Here is an 18,370-nt window from a genome sequence, read left to right as displayed (position 1 = left end):
CAGGTGGAGGTCATACGCGGGATCCAGGAGTAGAGAACAGGACGTGGAGCCAGATGGTGGACTGAGGGGAAGGAAGACAGACAGGGTTAGACACGAGACATGGGTACGTACGGAATACTAAATAACTAAAGTGCTAAAGACTACTGGAGAATACTAAGCTACGATCTGGCAGCATGATGACATCTGAGCCAGGTCATTAATGTAGGTGAAGCACTCAGCACACAGATGTCAATCAGCTGCTCCCTGGGCTCTCACACACCTGACTCCGCGCCTGTAATCAGAGAGAGAGAGTAGACAGGCAGGAATATGGTGTGACAATAACTCCTAAACCATGCAAACCTATGCAATTTGCATACAGGCCAAACAGGTCCACTGACGATGCGGTCTCCCAAGTACTGCACACTGCACAGCACCCTCTCTCACCTGGACCGTCAGAAGGGGGGCTATGTGAGACTGTTGTTCATTGACTACAGCTCAGCGTTCAACACCATAGTCCCCACCAGACTGGTGGACAAGCTGATCGAGCTGGGTCTGAGCTCCGCTCTGAGCGCCTGGATACTGGACTTTCTGAGTGAAAGACCCCAAGTGGTCAGGGTGGGGGGTCAGACCTCCAACACCATCACCCTGAGCATCGGGTCCCCCCAGGGCTGTGTTCTGAGCCCCCTGCTGTACTCACTATACACACACGACTGTGTGGCCAAGTTCAGCTCCAACTCCATAGTGAAGTTTGCAGACGACACGGTGGTGGTGGGGCTGATCTCGGACAACGACGAGAAGGCCTACCGGGAGGAGGTTGAGGTACTGGAACGCTGGTGCCAGGACAACAGCCTGCTCCTGAACATTGGTAAAACCAAGGAGCTGATCGTGGATTATAGGAGAGGACAGCAGGAGACACACACACCACTGAGGATAAACGGGGCCACCGTGGACAGGGTGAGCAGCTTCAAGTACCTGGGGGTCCACATCTCAGAGGATCTGACATGGTCAACACACATAGACACAGTCGTAAAAAAGGCGAAGCAGCGCCTCTACCACCTGAGACAGTTAAGGAAGTTCAGAGTATCGGGGAAGATACTCCAGTCCTTCTACTCCGGAGCTGTAGAGAGCATCTTGACTGGAAACATCACCGCCTGGTATGGAAACAGCACGGCACAGGACAAGAAGGCCCTACAGAGAGTGGTGCGCTCTGCCGAGCGTACCACGGGTATTGCACTACCTCCCCTGCAGGTTCTATACAACAAGAGGTGCAAATCCAGAGCCTGCAGAATAATGAAAGGCCCTCACCACCCCAATAACAGCCTGTTCCAGCTGCTGAGGTCAGGCAGACGCCTGCGAACACCAGCTACTAGGACAGAGAGGCTTCAGCTCAGCTTCTTCCCCCAGGCCATCAGAGCCTTGAACAATGAACACTGAACTCTCCACACACAAGCACACATTAGCACACACACGACATGCACGCTGTGCACGCTCGCACACTAGCAGCCACTTTAACATGAGAAAGCACTCACTCATGCTGCACACGCCCACACTTATGGCCACAAAGGAAAGGTCACTTTAAAAATAGTATAGTAACAGTGTATTGCACTACCAAGGGACCTAGCATGTCCTTCATGCTCTGTAAATAACTATGTACAAATACCGTGATGTCCCACTATGTTACCTGTTTATTGCACAATGTTGTTTAGTGGATTCCATTATATGTTGTACTACTGTATTGCACATCGTTGCGGGCAAGACCACCCGCATTTCATTGTATACTTGTATGCCGTGACAAATAAAACTCTTGACTTGACTTGACTTGACCATGAGCCTGATTTACAAGAAACTTGGTACATCTGTCTATCCTCACTCTATAAATTTGTGTGCTTTATTGGATCTTTCACCATTTAGAATTCTTCGAAAAACACATTTTTGACATGTTCTCCTAAACCGTAGGTCCAAGATGCTACCAGATTTTCTGTGGATCATTACTGGAACAAGGTTATCAAAAGCTGACTTGTTGATATCTAATTGTGACTTGAAGATATTGACTGAATGAACTTCAAAAGGGCGTGGCTCAGCACATAGAAAGACCAAAGTCAACTACCCTTGGCCCAATCATAAAACTTGCGGGATACGTACCTAACACATACCCTGACCGTTTCATTCAAATCAGCTACTAGGGGCGCTACAAACAAATGGGTGTGGCATAACACAATTCAGACTATAAATCCCCCAAAGACTTGTCCAATCATTACAAAACGTTCATAACACTGTTGAACCACGTGTGTAAAACTATTTTGAAATCACCCAATAGGAGGCACACCACCAGTTCCAAACATGTGCATGGATCTATTATGAAATCTTAACGATCCATAGTAATTCAGAGTTTTTTTTTTTTTTTATAAATTTTTTGTATTATTATTCACATGAAACAAAACACATTAAACACAATCACAATACATAGAACTTCACAAGAAAATAACAAAAACAATAATAATACAGAATAACAATTTATACAGACAAAGAGAAAAGAAAACAGAGTTCAACCTTCTAATTTCTAAATCCAAGGGGTACTATCTAATAAATGGTCTTTCCCAGTGTTCAGCCCCGATTCCCGGCCGTGTGACCTTATATTAATAAAACGTACATCTCCAATTCACCACAAGGACCACTTTTTGAGAACACGACCCGAAAACAGAGCAATGAACCTTCATGAAAAAACAAAACCCTGTAGAGGTGTTCCATAGACTCACAGAGACCGTGTAAAAGTGACCAAACAGTGAAGAAATAGTTAAATAGCTGCCCCCCCATTAAATCCCCAGCTAAACTCAAGAGGACAAGACAAAAGACAAGACAGACAAAACATTTCCTCCTCCCCCTCCCAAGAGACCGCCGGACCCCCCCGATCAAGCACCCCAACCCCGCTCAGCCGCACACGGCGGTCCTTACCTTCTCAGCTGCTGCGAACCACAGGTCAATGCCAGCCTGTCCTACCCCAATCACCGCGCCGTGGATATCTCAAGATAAATCACATCCAATAGTGTTAGGGACCAGTTAATCACTGTAAGCTTCTCAGGCTCCTTCCATCTCATTGCTATTAGCTTCTTCGCTGCTGTGACACCCGCTAGGACAACCCTTTTTAGTTGTACGGACGCAGGTAGTGTCGTTATATCGTTCAGGAGTAGCGTAACAGCTGTGAATGGGATAGTTAAGCCACACAGGTCTGAAAGTTTGTCCGTTATTGACCTCCAGAAGCGGGCCACTGGTGGGCAATCCCAATACATATGCATATAAGTGCCAGTGGCCTTTTGAGAGCACAAAGTGCACCGAGAGTCGGTTATCAGTCCCATAGCAAATAGCTTCCTAGGTGTAAGATAGGTCCTATGAATATAATTAAAATTAATTTGCTGGTGATTGGGGTTGCGGGAAGATAATGCCACTTTTGCCCAAACATCATCCCAGTCAAACTCGGGGTCCAACTCCGGGATATCCACACGCCAGATTGTATCCAATGATACATTTTTATACATGGATTGAATTAAGAGCGTATAAAAGTCTGAGACAAACCCTCTGGATGTCGTCCTGTCCACTATGAGCCTGAGGAAGGGGTGTGGGTGCAAAGCTTGAGCCCACGGCACGCCATGCGCCCTCAGTGCTGACCTTAGTTGAAGGTAAAGAAAGAAGGACTCGCCGGGAAGATCATAAAATTCTCTTAAGTCCTGAAACGCACGGAGGCCGTTCTTATCATAAATATCCTCCAGAGTATGCACTCTCCTCCTTTGCCATTGAGGAATATTAACCGGCTTGTGCCCAACAAGTAATTGCTGGTTATTAAAAATTGGAGAGTCCAGGTGCCATGGGCATTTAACCCCACACTACCTCTGTACATTACGCCACGTTTGGATCACGTGAGTTATGATCGGTCCATACCTCAGCCGGCATTTCGAAATAGAGATAGTGGAGTACACTACATCCTGCAATCTTAGCTGTGAGACCGCCGCCGCTTCTAAGGAGCGCCACGATACAGCCTCTACAGGGTCTAGCCAGCACATCAGAGGTCTCAGTGAAAAGGACCAGAAATAAAGCTTAAAATCAGGGATTGCGAGGCCCCCATCTTGTTTTCTACGTTGAGTAGTAGCCCTTTTGATTATCGGGCGTTTGTTATTCCAGATAAACTTAGATACCATCGATTGTACCTTGCGCCAGTGGTCTATTGGAGGGGGCAGGGGGAGCATTGAGCTAACAAAATGTATCCTAGGCAGGACGTTCATTTTGATTATGGAAGCCCGGGCTTGTAAGGAGTTAGGAAGGGGCGACCACCTGTCTAGATCCTGGCGTATTTTATCATAAGTACCCGTGAAGTTGTACTTAGTAGTTTGACTCAGCGTGGGGAATATCTCTATGCCCAAGTATTTAAAATGTTCTACTATGGGGATATCAGCTGGTAGTCGTACCGCCTTGGCCAGCTCATTAAGAGGTAGGCAGGCTGATTTGTTCCAGTTAATCTTAAAGCCTGACATTTTACCAAAGTCGTCGATTATTCTCAATAATTTTGTGGCCGACCGGGAGGGGTCGTCCATGAAAATCAGCAGGTCATCCGCATAGAGAGCAATTTTGTGTGGAGTATTATTGACCATTATGGGGACGATGTCCTCCGATTGCCTAATATATTGGGCCAAAGGTTCGAGGGAAAGCGCGAACAGTCCTGGGCTCAGAGGACAACCCTGTCTAGAAGATCTGGAGACTGGAAAGAGTGTGGAACAGTTTTTGCCTGTCAGTATCATCGCAGAGGGCGAGGCATACAGGACTTTAATCATATGAATAAAACTCTTCCCAAGACCCATGACCTCAAGTACCTTCCACAGGTATGACCACTCAAGTCTGTCAAACGCCTTCATGGCATCCAAAGACAGAACTGTGGACGGAGTTGTATTGTCTTTACTGTTATCGATTACATGCAACAGCCTCCTAAGATTATCTGTAGCCAGACGCCCCGGGATAAAACCAGTTTGATCGCAGTGTACCAATACCGTCATAAATCTCTGCAGGCGGCGGGCCAGCACCTTGGCAAACACTTTTAAATCGGCCCCGAGAAGACTCAAGGGCCTATAGCTACCACAATCATTGGGATCTTTGTCCTTCTTGAGAAGTAAGGAAATCAACGCCATGTTGACATCTCTTGAGAACTCCCCTTGCTCGATAGCATAATTGATCATATCGAGCATCAATGGACCCAGTTGGTCCCAAAAAGCTAAATACACCTCGGGTGGAATACCATCCCAGCCTGGTGCCTTGCCCCTCTGCATTTCAGCAATCGTCTCCCTCAACTCCATAAGAGTGATCGGTTTCCCCAGTTCCTTGGCCTCTTCCTCAGAAATGTGGGGTATCTCAAGCCCGCCAAAGAACGATTCAAATTTAGAGTCGTCGAGATTAACCTCTGAGCTATATAACTGTGAGTAAAACTCTTTAAAAGTGTTGTTGATCCTTTTCGAATCAGTAGTGATTGTACCCTGTCGCGTCTTGATTGAGGGGATATCCGAGAAATGATCATTCGAGCGTATTTTCATTGCCAATAGATGGCTAGGCCTGGAGCCGTGAAAGTAGTAATTTTGCCTTGTCCTATGTATCAAGAACTCAGACTGTTGTTTAAGTATGGAGTTTATTCCCTTCTTGACTATCTTACGTTGTGTGTTTAGTCGATCACTATAGTTAGTTTGCAAAGATGCGTATAGATCCGCATATAATGTTTCCAGTCCTTCTAGTTTTTTTGACCGGGATTTACGTAAGTTGGAGGCGAAAAGTGTGACATGACCCCTGATAAATCCTTTCAATGCGTTCCTGGGGTCATCGACCGTGCCAACATTGATCTGCAAGAATTCAGCTAGTTTACTCCTGAACTCAGAGCAGAAATCATCGTTCTTTAATAAGGTTGAGTTAAAACGCCACCTGGGAGCTCTCGTGGAGAGCCTGCCAAAGGTTGCCACAAGGAAAATCCCCTTGTGGTCCGAGAGAGCCAGGGGAACCAATGAGACGTCGAAACTATCAAACAAATTAGGGGATGCGAATGCATAGTCTATTCGAGAGAAGGTTTTGTGTCTGGCAGACAGGTGAGAGTAATCCTTGAGGGTGGGATTGGATAAGCGCCATAGGTCTGCGAGCCCAGTGTCCTGGGCCCACATCCTGAGGGCCTTAGAGGACCGTTTTTGGTCGCTTGTTTCAGAGGATCCGGACCTATCCATCTCCGCATCCCAGCACGCATTAAAATCGCCACCCACAATGAGAGCGTATCCAGTAAGTTCCAACATATTCTTCGTGATTGTATTATAGAACGCTGAATCAAATGTGTTAGGGGCATACAATGCTATTATTGCCATCTTCCTATGAGAGAACTCAACTTTTGCTATAGTAATCCTTCCCTCCGTGTCCGACCACACATCCAGGACTTTGATATCAAGGTTACGTCTTGTAACTATGACGACTCCTTTCGTCTTATCATCGGCTGAGGATGAGGAGATAACGTGATATTGTCGATTTGCTAGCCTTGACACATCACCCACCAATAAATGCGTCTCACTAAGGAGAGCAATGTCAATATTTCTTCTCTTCAATAACCACAGGACACTGGCACGCTTGTGTGGGGCGTTAAGACCTCCTGCGTTCCAAATTAAGATATTCAGTTTAGCCATGGTCGAGTTTGTCTAAATGCGTAGAGAACATTGTGCGTAGAGAACAGTGCAGCCAGGCTGAGTACAGAGGCGCTGATCGAGGCGGGCCCAGACGGTCAATCCCAGGAGTTCAGAGGAGGAACAATTACACACATATAAGACAACAGCACATAAAACACATAAAAATACCACCCCAGTTACAACCCCCCCTCCTTCTACTCTAAACCCTAACCCACCCGTCCTATTATAAGCCCTCCTATACCCACTCTCCAATCCCCACCCTATGCCCCATCCACTAAGGATGGTCATCTTCCTATCATTTCCCACTAGAGTCATGGATCCAATAAGACGCTCCCCACTCCGACCCCCCTCTAGATAAACCCCTGATTAAACCCCCACTAGTCCAATAAACACAAATAATAATAAAAATAAAATTCAATAAAGATATCGGTCGAAAACCACCTGAGCCTTGGCCCTAACATGAGATAACCATAATGGAAAAAATAGCCATTATTATATAATAACTCAACATCACACCTGCAACCATCTATTTCCGAGTCTGCGCTTCAACGTCGCAATGTTATAGCACAAATGGATAAAGGAAAATTCAAAACAAAATTAAATTAAAGCATACCAGCCGATAGTCTAAGGCAGGATCGGGTCACAGGTAAATTGGGCAAAATTGTGCAAACAGATGTCATTTAAACAACGACAATAATAAGAAAGGAAAAAAAGGGGGTTATGGTCAAAGTGCACACCTGTAACAGTCCCTCTGATCAGGCACAACGGCTGAAATGACATAACCTATGTAAGAATAGAATTAAACACATTCATTAATCCGGGGATGGTAATAGGCAATACCTGACACAACCTGTTATCATATATTGTTTCAATAAAGATATCGGTCGAAAACCACCGTGAGCCTTGGCCCTAACATGAGATAACTATAATGGAAAAGGGAAAGAAAATAGTCATTATTATATAACAACTCAACATCAACCCTGCAACCATCTATTTCCGAGTCTGCGCATCAACGTCGCAATGTAATAGTACAAATGGATAAAGGAAAATTCAAAACAAAATTAAATTAGAGCATACCAGCATATAGTCTAAGGTAGGATCGGGTTCCAGGTAAATTGTGCAAACAAATGTCATTTAAACAACGATGATAAGAGGAAGGGGAAAAGGGGGTTATGGTCAAAGTGTACACCTGTAAGTTCCCCTCTGATCAGGCACCACGGCTGGAATGACATAACCTATGTAAGAATAGAATTAAACACATTCATTAACCCGGGGATGGTAAAAAGCAAAACCTGACACAACCTGTTATCATATCTTGTTTATATATATATTCAACCGATCTTCTCCTACCGGAGCCCAAAGCTCAAAACAGCCTGGATATAAAAATAACAGCATACAAGAAGTTAGTTAAGGACCCCATCACCGTTGAATTGTGCGAGCCGATTGCACTTAAACAGCAACAACAACCAAAGTGCGTAAATATTAACGGGTCTCGAATGTCTCAGCGCAGACGATAGACGCAGCCCGCTAGCTAGCCCGAGGCTAGCGCGTAAGCTAGTGATGAATCCGGATAGCACGTTAGTCTATTATGTACATTGTTCAGCTAGCTCGTTAGCTTCCAAAGAGGCGATACACAAGTACGACCATGAGGTCAGCTTTAGCAAGTAACAGAAGTCATTGGGAAGCCCCGCTAGTTGGATGGGCAGTGGGCAGTTAGCATGTCTGGGCATGACAGCAAGTGTTTGTGAATAGCCGGCCCTAACAATGTATTCAGGCCCACATCGCCACGTCACTCACCCGATATAGTTATCAAGCTACATTCTCGGGTATCCCCTCGAGATATTCCTTCGCTTTATCCAATGACCAAAATGAACGCCGACCACCGACCTTATCCAACACAGATAATTTCGCGGGAGCGAATAGTGTGGGCCTCAGGCCTAGTTTCCAAAGCCTGGACAAGACCACTTTGTATTCGCCTCTCTGTGCTTGAACCTCCGGTGTAAAGTCTTCGAAAATGGCCACTTTGTGATCGCCAAGCCTCAGATTACCCCTTCTGGCACGAGCCGACCGCATGATGAGTTCCCTCTGCTGAAGCCTGTTCTGCTTGACGATGATGGGCCTCGGCTCTTTGTTCACAACAGGAGTGGACCTGCCCGCTCTGTAGGCCGACTCACAGACCGGAGGCGAGGGGAGGACGTCATTTCCCAGTATTTTTTGCAGCAATTCCGGCATGGTCTGAGAGAGACGGCCTTCCCCGCTGCCCTCCGGTACTCCAACAATCCTGATGTTGTAGCGTCTCTCCCGGGACTGTATTTCCTCAATTACCGACTGTAGTTTGGTAACTTCAGCCTGCCTAGCCAGCAGGGAGGACTCGAGATCCACCATCTTCTCGCCCTGTAATGATACCTCCGTCGTTAGCGCAGCTAGCTCGATAGTATTAGCCGAGGAGACAGCGTGCAGCGACTCCATCTTGTCTATCAGCGGGACGAGCGCCAGCCTTATTTCCTCTGATATCTCTCGATGAAGGTTGACACAAAAATCGGCCAGCACTTTCTTTTGTGCTTCAGCGGAGCGTGTCTCAGACTCTGCATGTAGCTTGGTCATGACCAAGAGCACAGCTTCGCTTATCTCACCGACAACGGGTGATGGTGCGGCCAGGCCCGGCGGTGGTTTGCTGGTTGGGGCGCTCATGGATCTGGTTTCCACCACCGACATCGCAGAAAGTCGAAAAAAGTCGACGACAGTATTTGAAACACGACAACTTAGCAAGCAGACAAAAAACAAATAAAAATAAAATAAAGACTAATGGGGAGAAACGTATATTCTGCACGGTAGAAGGGAGCTCATGTGAAACACATCTACTCCATGATCGCTCAGCTCCCAGTAATTCAGAGGTTTAAGTTTGTCTTCCGTAGCAAAAAATGCTTTTATTGTGACATGGTGTTACATCCCAATAACTTTGCTTCCCCAGTGTTTGTTTGTCTCCATCTTGTTCCATCCCTCCAGTCAAGACCAGTCCATTCATCCCTGCCATTCCTGCCCCTACATTGGTGGACGACTTTTCCAAACCTCACCCGATTGGTCGATGGGTTTCAGGATCCCTGCACCCAATCCTGGATCACCACCACCCAATCCTAATGACTAATTATAACAATAAAAAATATTGCACACCACTAACACGTTTCAGCTCCAGAGAGCCTTCCTCAGGGTGCTAGGATGATGACAGCATGCATACGTCATTTTATAGCAACATCAATCAATGACAATCCGTGTCTCTAAGTCTGCATTTGTTGCGTGCAATGTAAAAACATCCAAACTCGCATTCTAATCTGTATACCGCATATTGTATTGGAGTTCGCAAAGCTTCTGACCTAGGGCTGGGCGATAAAACGATAACGATAACTATCGCGATAAATTATTTCCTCGAAATAAACATGAAACGTGGTCGCAAAGTTTCGATATATCGATTTTCCAAGCTTGGCTCCGTTCAGCCTCGGCTCAGCACACTCACTAACAACAACCAACGTTACAAGATGACGTGCTTACGCACAACAGCTAACAACCAATCAGTGAAGGAGATGGCCGAGAGCGAAGTAGACCCGGAAGGAGGTAGGACTCACTCAACAACAAGGCTTGCTAGGCTAATTAGCTTGCACGGCGATGTTTTATATATTTACGTGCCGAGTATGTGTGTGGCGTGAATTCTGAGGCCACGTTTATAGTAGTGGGGGTATACAGTGGACGTCGTTTCAATATATTGTGGCGGAAGAGAGTATTTTAGTGTCATATTTAGCACATTGTCATGGAATACACCGCTTAAATACAACAGGCTGGCTAGGATAACTAGCTTGCACGGCACTGTTTTATATATTTACGTGCCGAGTATGTGTGTGTTTTGAATTCTGAGGCCACGTTTATAGTAGTGTGGGGTATACAGTTCGTTTCAATATATTGTGGCGGAAGAGAGTATTTTAGTGTCATATTTATTGTCATGAGATACTCCGCTTGTCGCTAACTGCTAACGTGCACGGACTGATGACGACATCAACTCGACTTGAGACATTCGCAGCAGCATAAGAAGTTAATTAAACTTGACAGACATTATATCGACGATAATTATCAATATCGAAGTATATGAAAATAATTTTATAATTTTATCGCGATAACGTTTTTGGTCATATCGCCCAGCCCTATTCTGACCTGACTAAACTAATCAACAAGGCTATTTGGTTTGACAATGATTGTACAGTGGTTGCATCCACCACATCTGTAGTTCCCCACTGGGGGTTGGAGCCAGGAGGACTCGTTGGAGGGGGTGGGGGGGCAGGTAACTCCATACCCGCAAACTGCATGCTACCATGTCCTCACTCCCCCCCACCCCCTGCCCCCTCATCTCTCTCCGCCAAAGACTTTGCGATCTTCTTTGAGGAAAAAGTGGAGAACATCCGCAGCTCCTTCTTGTCACGATCGGGGCATGTGCCTTCCTCTGCCGTCATCCGGACGTGCCCATACATGGGCGTCCTGCTCGAGCGTTCCCGCGCTGCCAGATGAGGATCAGCTGCAAGGGATTCCCTCATCAAGCGGGTCCTATATCACCTGGCAGATCCTGTCATCCGGCGTCGCAGTGTTAAACTGCCTATCTAGGTACGACCCTTCAGTCTGAAGACCTACTAGGCACCCTCTCCTTGTATTCCCTGTTTCTAATCTGCCTTCTCTTGTGCCCAAGGACCACAGTTCCAGCGAGCCGTCTGGAACCCCCTGGAGCTGTCAAACGGAGTTCCTGCTCTCACCCTCGACACAGCCGGTGTCCACACTCTCCTCTACGGAGTTCCCGCTCTCACCCTCGACACAGCCGGTGTCTACGCTCTCCTCTACGGAGTTCCTGCTCTTGCCCCCTGACACAGCCGGTGTCGACAATCACCCATATTGCACTAGGAGTGCACCTGTCCAAAACCAAGAGACATTCAGACCTGCCTGTTGTACATTTACTGTGTATATTTCTGTCTGCTTGGGAAGAATATTAAAACCCCCTAAACCACTCCATTCTCTCTCCTCCTGTGTTTTGCTATTGGGCTCCACAAGAACCCCATCCTCACAGAACACTGCAACCATGATGTCGGACTCAGCAGCACAGGACGCCGGGGAATGGAGCACCAACATCCAGGCCGCCGTCAACGGACACGCCAGTCTGGTAAATCAGCACTCACTAATTCTGGACGAAACTATTGCCCAACTCAGCGCTCTCACTCTCAGCTCCGCGGAGCGAGACAAACAATTCGAGCGCTTCGAAGCGTATGTTACAGCCCAGCCAATTCCACCTGTTGTCTCTCCACTCGTGGTATCCCCACCTGTAGTATGCCAGTACCGGGAGCCCCATGTACCCGCGCCAGAGCGTTACGACGGAAATGTTTCCAAGTGTCGCTCCTTTCTGTTTCAATGCTCTCTAGTATTCGGGCAACAACCACTAACTTTCCAGAGCGACAAGTCCAAAGTATCCTACCTGTCTGGTTTGCTGACGGGGTCCACGCTAGAATGGGCGACAGCCCTCCACTTCAGTAATTCTCCCCTCTGCGATTCGTACTCCGATTACATCGCCGACATGCAAAAAGTCTTCGACCATCCTCCCGGTGGTTCGAATAGAACAGCCGCCTTGTTTACCATCCACCAAGGACATTGTAGCGTGAGCGAGTATGCTATTGAATTCCGTATCCTGGCAGCTGGTTCCCAGTGGAACGATGAGCCATTACGCGGGGCTTTCCGCCAGGGCCTCAGCGACGTCATAAAGGACGAATTGGCGTCGAAAGAGAAGCCAACTTCCCTTGATAATTTGATTAACCTAGCCAAAGATCTGGACACGCGTCTTCGGGAACGCCGCCGTGAAAGGGCCAGCGCGTCAACAGTGTGCCACTGCAGAGCCGCAGAGCCGCAGACCCGGAGCACACCGTTAATAGTGTGCCGCTGCAGAGCCGACGACTCGGAGCCTATGGAACTCGATCGCTCTCACGTCCCTCTCCGCGAACGCCGTCACAGACTCAGGACAGGGGCATGTCTGTACTGTGGGCAACTCGGCCACTCCATCGCTTCATGTTCGGTTCGCCCAAACGACGGGGCTCGACAGTGACGCTGGGCGCATGCACAAGCCTTAATTTTGTTCCCAGCTCCGGCCCAAATATGCAATTCAGTGCCACGCTTTACCTCAATGGTCAATCGCTCCCTCTGTCCGCGCTGGTCGACTTGGGCGCAGACCTCATTGACGCTGGGGTAGATTCCCATTACCACATTGCCACCGACGCCTTGCCAATTCCCCGCAATGCCCAAGGCCTAAACAGGAGGTTGCTCTCGCGAATAACCCGCCACACCATGCCTCTCCGCCTTCAACTCTCCGGGAATCACAGCGAGGACATCCGTTTCCACGTCACTGATTCCCCCCATAACCCTATCGTTCTAGGCATGCCTTGGCTAAAGCTACACAACCCTGTAATAAATTGGCCAACGGGCGCAGTCACAAGCTGGAGTGTTCACTGTCACGCCTCTTGTCTACGGTCGGCGCGGTCACCACTGGGAGTCACTGGTTCTCCCGTTCCCAACGAACCTATTGACCTTTCGACTGTTCCTCCAATTTATCACGATCTAGAGGCTGTGTTCAGTAAACAACAAGCTCTCTCCCTGCCACCTCATCGCCAGTACGACTGTGCTATTGATTTACTCCCGGGAGCCCCGCTCCCCGCTAGTCGCCTGTTTAACCTCTCACGCCCAGAGAGAGAGTCTATGGAGAAGTACGTCCACGAGTCCTTGGCCTCGGGCATTATTACCCCCTCCTCCTCTCCTGTCGGCGCAGGGTTCTTTTTTGTGTCCAAGAAGGACAGCTCCCTTTGCCCCAGTATTGACTACCGGGGTCTCAACAACATCACGGTCAAGAACAAGTACCCCCTGCCATTGATTAACTCTGCTTTCGAACCCCTGCAAGGTGCCACCATTTTCTCGAAGTTGGACCTCAGAAATGCCTATCATCTTGTCCGCATCCGGGAGGGAGACGAATGGAAGACGGCCTTTAAGACCCCACTCGGTCACTTCGAGTACAAGGTAATGCCTTTTGGGTTGACCAACGCCCCTGCTGTCTTCCAGGCCCTTGTCAATGACGTTCTCTGTGATGTCCTTAACCGCTCTGTCTTTGTTTATCTGGACGACATCCTGATTTTCTCCCGCTCTATGTAAGAGCACATCCAGCATGTCCGCCGGGTCCTCCAGCGCCTACTGGAGAACAAACTGTTCGTCAAGGCGGAGAAGTGTGAGTTCCACGTCTCCTCCATCGGGTTCCTCGGCTACATCATCGAGGGCGGCAAGATCCGGGCAGATCCCGAGAAGATCAAGGCGGTGACTGACTGGCCCCGTCCCACCAACGTCAAGCAGCTCCAATGCTTCCTGGGGTTTGCTAACTTCTACCGGCGTTTCGTCAGGGACTACAGCCGGGTCGCTGCACCCCTCACCCAACTCACCTCGCCTTCCGTGCCCTTCGTCTGGTCAGACAGAGTGGACTCCGCCTTCGCCGAGCTGCGCCGGCGCTTCACCTCCGCGCCCATCCTCGTCCAGCCGGACGCGTCCCGCCAGTTCGTGGTGGAGGTGGACGCCTCAAGTACCGGAGTAGGGGCAGTCCTCTCCCAACGCTCCGCTCTCGACCAGAGACTGCATCCCTGCGCCTTCTTCTCTCGCCGCCTGACCCCAGCGGAGGTCAATTACGATATCGGGAATCTGGAGCTCCTGGCAGTCAAACTGGCTCTGGAGGAATGGAGGCACTGGCTGGAGGGATCAGAGACTCCTTTCCTGGTCTGGACTGACCACAAGAACCTCGCCTACGTCCAGACGGCCAAGCGCCTGAACTCCCGCCAGGCACGCCGGGCACTATTCTTCGCCAGGTTCAATTTCACCCTGACCTACAGGCCTGGCTCCAAGAATACCAAGCCAGACGCCCTCTCCAGGCAGTTTGTCCCAGAGGAGGGTTCCGCGCACCCGGACACTATCCTCCCCTCCTCCTGCCTGGTGGCCGCCGCCACCTGGGAGATCCAGTCCATCGTCCGGGAGGCACAGCGCGTCCAGCCTGATCCAGGTAACGGTCCACCTAACCGGCTTTTTGTCCCCGACCTTTTCCGCTCCCAGGTGCTCCAGTGGGTCCACGCGTCCCGGTTCGCCTGTCATCCTGGGATCAACCGTACCCTGTCCCTGCTGAAGCGGCACTTCTGGTTGGTCTCCATGAGGGAGGACACCCGCGACTTCGTCATTGCGTGCACCATCTGTGCTCGTGGGAAGGCTTCCCACCAACCACCCGCCGGGCTCCTCCGTCCGCTCCCTGTTCCCGGTCGGCCCTGGTCGCACGTCGCCCTGGACTCCTGTCCTCCGCGGCCACAGGTCAGTCTCCCTTCGAGTCCTCTCTGGGCTACCAACCCCCACTGTTCCCTGCACAGGAGGAGGAGATCGCCGTTCCGTCGGTGCAGGACCTCCTTCGCCGCTGCAGGAGGATATGGGAGGACACGAGGGCCGCGCTGCTCCGCTCCACTGAGCAGTCTAACCCTAACTAACCTTACTGTCATGCACTTGTCCGAATAAACTAACCTACACTGTAGCACTCAACACTTTGATGAACATTGTTACGCAGCTGATAGAGTTGTGCCCTTCCTGATGACTTGCCGTACAGAACTTGTAAGTCGATTTAGATAAAAGCGTCAGCTAAATGACTAAATGTAATGTCAAGTCATTTTGGGACCGGTACCGATCCTGTCGGGCTTAAGAGGTTAGGACAGCCGAAACCCGTCCAATCTTTCACCGTCGACTAAAGACGCACTTCTTCAACCATTATCTGAAATAAAAAAATCTAACCCTAACTAACCTTACTGTCATGCACTTGTCATAATATACTAACCTACACTGTAGCACTCAACACTTTGATGAACATTGTTACTCAGCTGATAGAATTGTGCCCTTCCTGATGACTTGTCATATAGAACTTGTAAGTCGCTTTGGATAAGAGCATCAGCTAAATTACTAAATGTAAATGTAACGCCCGCCAGAATGATTATTTTTTGTTGTATGGATGCCGGTAGTAATTATATATAATTTAGGAGTAGTGTCGCTGCTGTCAATGGGATTGTCAAATTACATATGTTTGAAAGTTTAGTTAAGGATTTCCAAAAACAAGCTACTGGTGGGCTACGCAAAACATGTGCATATAAGTGCCAGTGGTCCCCTGAGCGCACCAAGTGCACGAGAGTCGGCCACCAGTCGACAGCTTCCTAGGTGTGAGATACGTCCTATGAATATAATTTAAATGTATTTGCTGGTGATTAGGGTTGCGGGAGGCTAATGTAACATTAGTCATCCCAGTCAAACTCAGTCTAATTCTGGGATGTCCCCTCGCCAGACTGTATCCAATGATACGTTTTTATATGTGGATTTGATTAAGAGTGTATACAAATCTGAGACAAACCCTCTTGAGGTTGTTCTGTCCCTGATAAGCTTAATAAAAGGGTGTGGGTGTAGTGCTTGAGCCCACGGTACCCCATGCGCCTTGAGTGCCGACCTTAGTTGTAAGCAGTGGAGGTTATTGCATGACAACTAGTGAGGCAGTACTTCACTAGTATTTTACAGACAAAAAAAATATATATTATTATTAATATACATATATATATTTTTTTTTATTATTATTATATATATTTTTTTTATTATTATTATTTCTTTTTATTAGAAATGTTTTCCTCTGTGAACAATGCCAGTGCATTTGAACAAAAACAATGCCAGTGAATTTTTCTTTTTTTCAAAAATGTCCAAGTGACAGCTCTGAGCTCTCTGACCTGACTGCAGTAATGGCCAGCTGTCGATCACTTACTGCTAAAATAGTTGCACGGGTTGGGCTTAAGAATATAATTATCCAATCAAAATAGGCTATTTGAGTTTTAAAAAACCGGGTAGTGAGACGGAGCGCACTTGATTGATTGGCGTTCACGTCGTACCACATTGTGTTGACAGCCTTGAAATCCAATCAGAGATTGGCGCCAGCTAATGAGACGGCTAGGGCGGAAGCGTCAACACGACTCTTTGTACAGAAATCGGAGGTAGTATAAGGAGTTTGGGGCAGGATTCGCGAAACATGCGTTTACCTGTGGCCAGGGAGAACCGGGAGTTGCATTGAAACCTACCAAGCAACCCCAGATAGACCCCCACGACCAAGGTTATCGGACTAACAGGTCAGACGGGCCGACTTAGTCTCGCTCTGAGTGGGCTGGCTGGGGAAGACGAATGGAGACCTTTTTCATCAGAAAATATCAAAGGATGGATTTAATTTACAAGTGATCAGATTTCTTTTTTTTTATATTTAGTAGCTGTGTGGGGTGGGCCTGTGTTGATTATGAATTAACACTTTGGTCGCCAGGCTTATATTCATAATAAACCATCCCACGCCAGCTCTATTTGTCTATGGAGAAGTTCCCCTTCTTTGCAGGGCTATAACTTTTTAAATTGTATTGCTAAATTGACATTACTATGGCCCATTCAACGTCAAGTATCTATTGTTCAGGGTGTAGCAACGTTATACTTTTTCATTCACATATTCATACTAAAATACGGTCTAAAGTATAAGTATGTTTTTATCGTTTTCTGCAGCATTCTCCAGAACGTGATTTATAGCCCCAAATGCATTATATTGATGCATTATTTTACCCACAAAAGACCCTGCTCTGGGGTTAGGACTGACGTGTATTTCTAATCGTATAGTGGATCTCTTACTAGTATCTCGGCTGTTGTACTCACACGTTCTGTTCAATTGTCTTATAAATGATTTGGAGTCGGAGCCAGGCGCTAAGGTACAAAGACAGTCTGGCCGTCGTTTATTGGAAGATCCAAACAGCTTAAAGTTCTTGTCAACTTTTCCTATTCTATAACAGCATCTGCAGCACGTCTCGATTGGATAGGTTTTCAGCGCGGGTGAGGTTTTCTCAAGATGCTTTCTCCGTTCGTCCTCGTGGTCTGCTCCTGGTCTCCGTGGGTGTCTCTCAGGTCTCAGATCTGTGGTAAATATAGGGACTAGACAACCCATCCCCCAGTGGTCGAGTCCCTGAGATGTGATGTCACATGCCAAGGACTCCAATGTGATTGGCTTACCACTCTAGGAGACTGTCTTCCTCTCCAAATAAGGAGGTGAAGTAACTTATTTTGGGCCGTTTTTCAAAGACTACACCGTTATTGTTTGATCAAAATATATGAGTGAATACCTTTGTTTAACAGATTGCAGAATGGTTATAACACAGCACAAGCACACAACTTTGCCAAAGGGATTTAGATTAGCAAAATCCCTCTTTGAAAAGTTTACATCAGGATCACCCATTTTCAATTCATAGTATTTAGCATTTTTACTAAATGAACCCACACTACTTTGCTAAATGCTTTTTACTGTTACATTCCAGATTGTGCTAGACTATCTAAATCTTATAGTATAATTCAGATTTAGATAATTGTGGCCACAGTTTCCTTATATAATGTTTGATGCAAAACTCCATTATCTAATTAATGTATTAGGAGAAAGGATAACAGTTTGTTTTAATCTTGTAATGGTCTTTAACTATTATTCCTAAATTAACTAGAATTCTATTTCTTTGACAATGATATGTTTTCTCCAATTTTGAGAGGAACCTATGTGGTGTTTCCCTTTAGCAGTG

The sequence above is a fragment of the Notolepis coatsorum genome (assembly GCF_963971535.1).
Source record: "Notolepis coatsorum genome assembly, chromosome: 7".
Lineage (NCBI taxonomy): Eukaryota > Metazoa > Chordata > Actinopteri > Aulopiformes > Paralepididae > Notolepis > Notolepis coatsorum.
This window is presented reverse-complemented; position numbering follows the sequence as displayed.